Genomic DNA, 7,589 nt, shown 5'->3' with positions numbered 1-7,589 from the left:
CCTCACCTTTTCTTTTCTTTCTTCTGTGGGGTGGTTCATTCTTTTGAAATCGTGGTGGCGGTTCTGGATCGATCCTAAGTATGAGCTTTTCAAGTTCGGGCTTAGTGATATTATCCACCACCTCAAAGATTAACCTTACCCTCTTATCACTAATGATATCCTTAGTTTCATGGTCGTCTAAATTTCTCTTTTTATGCAAGCTTTCAAATAAGGGTGCATTAGTGTGGATATTTTCCAATATCTTCACATACATTATGGATTTGGAGTCTACCTTAGCTTCCACAAAACTTTGCGGGAAAGAAATCGGTGGGGTATTGGGAAAAGGAATAACAATAGGTGTTTCCCTCTCTACCTCTTCTACAACCTCCCTTTCAGATGGTGTTGGTGGATTTTTGTCAATCTCCACTCTTTTCTCACTAGAACTCTTCTCAACCATATCATCACTCTTCTCAATCTCATAATCACTCTCCTCAATCCCATTATCACTCTCCTCAGGAATTTCAATTTGTTCTTCACTAATGGTTGTTTCCATATACTCCTCAAGTAAGTGTCCTAGCGACTTTTGTTCAAGTTGGGAGATTTGAGTTTCTAATGCCATGTTGTGAGTCGCGAGGGACTCAACCATAGTGGTCAGTTGCCTAAGGGTTTCATTGTTTTGAAGACTTTGTTTGATAAAATCTTGGTTTTGGACGGTTTGTGTCTCTACAAAGTGCTCCATCATGGCTTCTAATCTAGAGTGAGTTAGCGTCTCGTCGGGATCCTCCATTGATATTTCGAAGTTAAAATTATGGGATTCTTGAGGTTCTTCAAAGGGAGCTAACGTTGCATTTTGCGTTTCCTCAAAGTGCTTCGTCATCATAGATTCTAGCCTAGAGAGAGTTTGTGCTTCAATGAATTCCTCCATTAAGATTTCGAGGTTGGATTTATGATAATCTTGCGACTCCTCGAAATGTTGGGCGTGGTGATCGTAGAGGAAAGTCGGTTGATGATAAGTTTGCGTTGCATTGAAATCCTCTATTGATGCTTCAAGGTTAGAGTTATAGGATTCTTGTGGTTCCTCGAAGTAGGTTAGCGTCGCATTTTGTGTTTCCACAAAGTTCCTTGTCATCATAGATGTTTCATTAAAATTTTCCATTATTATTTCGAGGTCGGATTTATGGGGTTCTGGCAACTCCTCAAAATATTGATTACGGTGATCGTAGAGGAAATTTGGTTGAGGATAGGTATGGTTGGGATTATAAAATTCTTGTGGTTCCTCACAATGTTGGGATTGGTGATTGTAGAGGGAATTCGGTTGAGGATAAGCTAGTGTCGAATTGTAATCCCCAATTAATGTTTCGAGGTTTGGATTGTAGGTTTCTTGTGGTTCCTCGAAATGTTGAGATTGGGAATTGTAGAGGTGACTTGGGTGAGAATGAGTTTGTGACGCATTGAAATTTTCCAACAGTATTTCGAGGTCGGATTTATGGGATTCTGGGTGTCCCTCGAAATACTGTTGTTGGGAGTTGTAGAAAATGTTTGGGTGATACATAGTAGTAAATGAAAAGAAGAAAAAAATTTTGCCTTAGTCTCTACGGTGTAACAGCGAGTTACGATATCGACTTGAATAGTCCCCGGCAACGGCGCCAAAAACTTGATCGCGACTTTGCGTGTCTATTAGTCGGGATAACTGCAAGTGCACAGTCGTGTCGTGTAGTTTAAAAAGATATCGAATCCACAGGGACTATAAATCGACCTACCGTTATCTAAAGTTACTATGTAAAGCTAAGGCTAATGATATTTGGGTTTTTTATAAATGGGGAAACTAAAATCTTAAATCTAGGTAAAATATAATAACTAACGGATATCAGTATGTATTTCATCTAACTTAGGTGATCCGAAGTTCCATTGGCCAGATTCTAATTAAATCAAAGATCTTTACTAACTATGTTATTTAAAAGTCCTCCTCTCAAACTCTCGCTCTATTGATTCAGACTACGATCCTAATTCTTAATGTACGCTTTCGCCATCCCACCAGATTTAGAAACGCTTTTTAGAAATAGCATAGTTAATAAAATGCTTGTTTTATAAAGTCGTTATCTACTTAAATCTCCTAATCTCAAACTCTCGCTCTGTTGACTCGGAACATGCTAATATCCCTAACGTACGCTTTCGCCATCCCGCGCGGGTTTAAAAACACTTTTTGGAAATAAATAAGTTCTAATTAGTTTTAATACGCTTTCGCCATCCTTAAAACTAATGTCCTATGTCTACTATCCAGTTAAAGATCTCAAACTTTCGCTCTATTGATTTTAACCTTTGACCGTCTTAACCCCTCAAACTTTCGCTCTATTGGTTTTAAGACTTACTAATTAAATTAGGCATACAAACCAAAAACAAGTGATAGTTAATAAAATATAATTAAGCCAATTTATTTCGGATCCCTACGGTTAAATTACTTTACATACCGACATCTAAATAAATTAGCCAGACATACTTAAAGAAACAAACATGAAATTATAATTATTAAACATGGAATTATAATTACTAAACATGAAATTATAATTAATAACCATATTATAATTATAATGATAAAACAATATTATAAGAACATGAAACTAAAATAATTGCAAATAAATAAACCTGTAAGTAAAGCAGACGAAACAAACTTGAATAAAGCTTTGAAATAATGTCGGCAAGATTGTGATCCAAGAGTACATAAATTGTAGGCCTAAAACTAATGGTGTGGTAGTTCCTCGATGTGAGAAACTACCACTTTTACAAAGTGATAATTTATGCCTAAAACTATGAACAGCGCTTCCGCGCCTAAAACTTGGATACTCTCAAATGAATGCTCAGCCTCTATTTATAGTGAATGGAAATGGAAGTTCCTTTCAGCATCATGTGAGAAGTAGTGGAGATCATGCGTGGGAAGTTGAGAAAAAGGTGGAGAAAATAGTGGAGAGGTGGAGACGGACGTCTCAAGTAGCTGACGTGGCGCTCTTTCACCCCTTGGGCTTAGGAGACGTGCGTCTTCTGAGGAGACGTGGCAAGGAGCATGGAGACGGGCGTCTCCCACTTGGAGACGTGGCTTGGATGATGGGAACGTGCGTCCCTTGATTTATGGAGGGTGAGACGACCGTCTCCCACTTGAAGACGTGGGGGCTTCAACTTCACGTGGGCTGGATTTGTACTTGCACAATTTGGGCCTTCTTTGCACCCCTTTCTTGCTTCAACACCCTTTTTCCATCTTTTAGGCACAAATAGTAGTGATTTTAGCTCCATTTCTTTCCTTTTCACAATTAGTCTCAATTTTGAGCGTAAAACCTGAAACAATAGAAATACCAGCATGATACCAACATAAAACAACATAATTAAGCTAAAATAAGGAAATAATTGTGTCATACCCCAAAATTTACCTCCCACACTTTTCTCATAACAAAAGCAAGGTTCAAATCTCAAGGCATGGCTCATTCACATAATCCAGATAATTCACAGTCAACTGATCCAAATTGAAAGGTCAATCACAATCAAGGCATGATCCAAACCTTAATCATTGGGCAAACATCAAGTATGGGGTGCATAACCATCATTTGATCAAGAATTGATCATGATTCCATTAATAGAAACTCAGAGATGAACAAATATGAAAAGGTTCAAATTAGGGTTTCTTAGGAGAAAGTCAACCCAACTTTGACTGGGCATAACTTTCACATGGAACATCAGAAATTCCCCACTCAAAGCCTATTTTGAAGGAAATTGAATTTGCTACAACTTTGTCTCTCACAAGCTAGGGCTAGAAATGCTTCATTTGAGAGGTACAAAGCAAAAGATTACAGGTCATTTTCAGGCATCCTTTAAAAACAGTTTTTTGTCAAAGAAGATATGATCAAGATAAAAGCCTCAAATGAAAAATATGTTCCAAAGTGGCTTGTAGAGGACCTCTTGAGTTTTCTAAAAAGTATTAGATCTCCCTCATAGCTTAAAAATTGAGTGAGATATGCTTGATCAAAGTTAAGTGATTTTGAGGGACCAAATGTGAAAAAGGAGGGTTCAAATTAAGGAATTTTGCAAATGGGCCTATGGTTTTCTTATGCAAACTTGGTCCACAAGCAATTAGCATGCCCAAAAAAACCACTTGCCACGAAAATTGACATTATATTTGAATTAATGTATTTTTTATTTCATTTTTATGATTTAATAAAGACTAAAAATCAAATATTTTGTTAAAATTATATTTGGTTTGATTTCCAATCAGAATTAATGATCAAATATAATATAATTTCGTGCATAGTGATTGGAGAAGGAAATTAATACAAATTGGGCCAAATATAGTAGCTTAGAATTCAAGAAATCAAATCAATTTCTCAAACATGGAAAGATTTGATTCAAAGGCTTTTTGATTCTTTTCTTGACCTAATTCTATTCTCCTATAAATACACAACATAAGCCAGTGGACTAGGGGACGAAAATTCTGCAGAAGGGAACCTTGCAAGAACTCAAAAATTCTCCAAAAGTGTGAACTCGATTTTGGAGATTTAGGAGGTTTCAGCAAGGATTAAAGGTTGCAAGAGATTCATTGAAGGATTCTGAACGTGGCTGGATCATTGCTCTGCTTCAACACCCCCAGAATTGCCTCATATTTGTCAAGGTAAGCCGTTTCAAAAACCTCTTCGATCTGATCAATATATGCATTCTCATTGACCATTGGCTGTATATTATAACTCATATTGTGTTTATGAACGTTTCTGGATGATTTATTTGAAGTTTTCATGTTTCGTTTGTGTCTTGCCATTGTTGACCGATGTAAGCTTTTAGGGTTCATGATTAGGGCTTTTCAATAGAGGCGAAATTAGGTTGAATTAATAGCGTAAACACGATCGGAGGGTTGAGACAAAGTGAATAGAAGGGGTGCGCAATATTTATATGGGAGGAGGAGCTATTCGCTGTTTTCGTAGGGGGTTTGCTACGAACATTTTAGTAGCCAAATCGTAGCAAAATTTACAGTCTTTTTGCAGGTCTGGGGAGGAAGACGCTGACGTGTCAACGTCTGATTCACCCGTTTGAAATTTGGCGCGCGTTTGTTCTTGCATGCCATGGTTTCTTTTTTTTGTTTAATTCGTTGCGTATGTTTAACGCGTGTGTGTGTGTGGTGTGGTGGTCATGTGAAGCGTTGGTGAGGGAGAGGTCGCAGGTTCGAGCCTCCCCTCCAACATTTATTTTTCTAAATATTCCAGTTCTTGATCCTGTGTGCCTTAGCTTCAAACCCTCACCATGCGCCCTCAGGTTCCATCCCTTGATCCTGCCCCCAATCAGATCCAACGCTCCTGGTTCATCACCCATACCATACACCTTAATAATAGCCACATATAATCAAAACTTAATTAACTAATTCAATTTAATTAATATAATTGATTTTTATTAATTCTTTTTATATAATTAATTATGTAAAATAATTGTATTTTGTAAATAAAAAAAATATATGACTATTATAAAACAAATTTGTTATTCGTGCCGATTAAATCAATTAATCGCTATGGTTAACAATATTTTTTAATTAAAATGTTGTTTAATTAAATAAAATTTGGTTTTTTCTATTATTTGGTTAAATGGTTGCAACTATTTTATTAGTTGTGATGATTAACCGTCTTCCCTTCGATTTAATTTGTTACTCTTTTTAATCGAATCAATCGATTGCGAGGGGTAACAATGCATTTAAAATTCTATAAAAATTATTAAAAAGTACCTTAATTCATTATTAGTGATGATCGAATCAATCGATCAAAATTGATAATGATGCAAATTATTAATCTTTTAACTATGGTAATTGAATCAATCAATTATTGCGGTTAATAGTGCCAAATCAGGGTTGTACGCCCACACCTTCAGATAGTTCTAAAATCCATTCAAATTGTAAGACAAAACAAACTGCGATAGGCTAACCAAAAAGCCTCTAAAAAAACCATATCAAATCAAATTCAAACTCTAAATGGCGTACAACCCTTCCCGAACTACGTAGACTCTGATCCTCCCTAAGGAGGTACGTAGGCACTTGGCAACAAGGCGAGTCCCCCTCTTCAAAATCTCAATCATGTCCTTATAATTTTGTTTGCCACATTTCTTTACAAACCCTGCCATGTAACCCTAATCTTTGATATATTAGCCTTTAGGAAAGGGCTGAGGGTGCCTAACACCTTCCCTCAGCCTGATTATAATAACTTACCCTCAATCTCTTATCTGCGTAGGGTCTCCTATTCGCCCTTCAGAATAGGTGGCGACTCTCTAAGTTGAATTTTAGGCAGGTTGCTACAGCTGGCGACTCTGCTGGGGACAACACTTTTAGTGAATTATTATGCTCCTAAGGCTTGAGTGGGTTTAGGTTTATGGCTCGTGGTTTATGGTTTAGGGTTTGTGGCGCGTTTTAGGGTTTGGCAAACATGCCAGTTTTTAGGGTTTGGGGGAGGTTCATCTTTTAATGAATATTAATGTTTTTTTTATTATTTATTTTGTTTTGTTTTTTTGTTTATTTGTTCTGCCTTGAAATGTTTAATTATTATATGCATTGCTGCTTTATGTTATGTTAAACCCTAAGTGTGGGAGTTAACTTTGAGATCAATAGGGGAGTACGAATCTCCTACGAATCTCACTGATAACTCCACTCGGAGTGGGTTGAGTGTTCGGAAAGGTCCAAAACGAGGCTTGACTTTGTTGAGGGCTGGACTGGATACTTGGCTGATCTCTCCGAGAACCTACCCCAAAAATTCGAACCTCATGGATAAAATGAGTCGTTTTAAAATCCGAAGAGACAAAGAGTCTCGGAGGCTACGAATGACCCCATGAGACCTTCTAGAACCCCCCATAAAAGGTTGGCTCCCTAGAGCCCCCTACGTCGAACCTATGAACCTGGGTTTCTTGAAATATTATATGTTTTCTTTTATATATATTTTTTCTCTTTTTGTGTTGCTATGTTTTTTATGTGTTTGCATGCATCATCTCTCATTTGCATCTTCATCATGTTTTATCCACAAAAAAATAGTAAATAAGAAAATATAATATAAATGTAAAAATATATTCTATTTGGTGAATGTGTAGGAAGGATGAGTACCAAGAAGACCATTGTTCATCTTACCGTTTCCACTCCGGATATCAAGAAGCTGAAAATAATCAAGGAAAAATTACCATCAAGTGCTTTGGATAGGTTTGTAATCCGCTATGGGAATATTTTGGACTTGTTAAGGGTGAAAGTACAAGAGGAAGCTATTACCGCATTGGTTCAATTCTATGATCCGCCGCTTAGATGTTTCACTTTTCAGGATTTCCAGTTGGCTCCCACTTTGGAAGAGATGGATGCTGTGTTGGGATTCTCAAAAATTAAAAAGGAATTCTATACTGGTGTAGGTAAAGAAGTTGATTTTTCAGATTTAGCAAAGGCTTTGGGAGTATCCGATGCGGAATTGAAGACTAACTACAAAACTGATGGAGATGTGCATGGGATCAAAAGATCTTACTTAGAAAATCAAGCTTTAATGTATGCTCAAAAGAAACAATGGGACATTTGTGGACATTTATTAGCTCTTTTGATTTTTGGAGTTGTCTTATTGCCAAAAAAT

This window comes from Vicia villosa, linkage group LG2, assembly GCF_029867415.1.
Source record: "Vicia villosa cultivar HV-30 ecotype Madison, WI linkage group LG2, Vvil1.0, whole genome shotgun sequence".
Lineage (NCBI taxonomy): Eukaryota > Viridiplantae > Streptophyta > Magnoliopsida > Fabales > Fabaceae > Vicia > Vicia villosa.
This window is presented reverse-complemented; position numbering follows the sequence as displayed.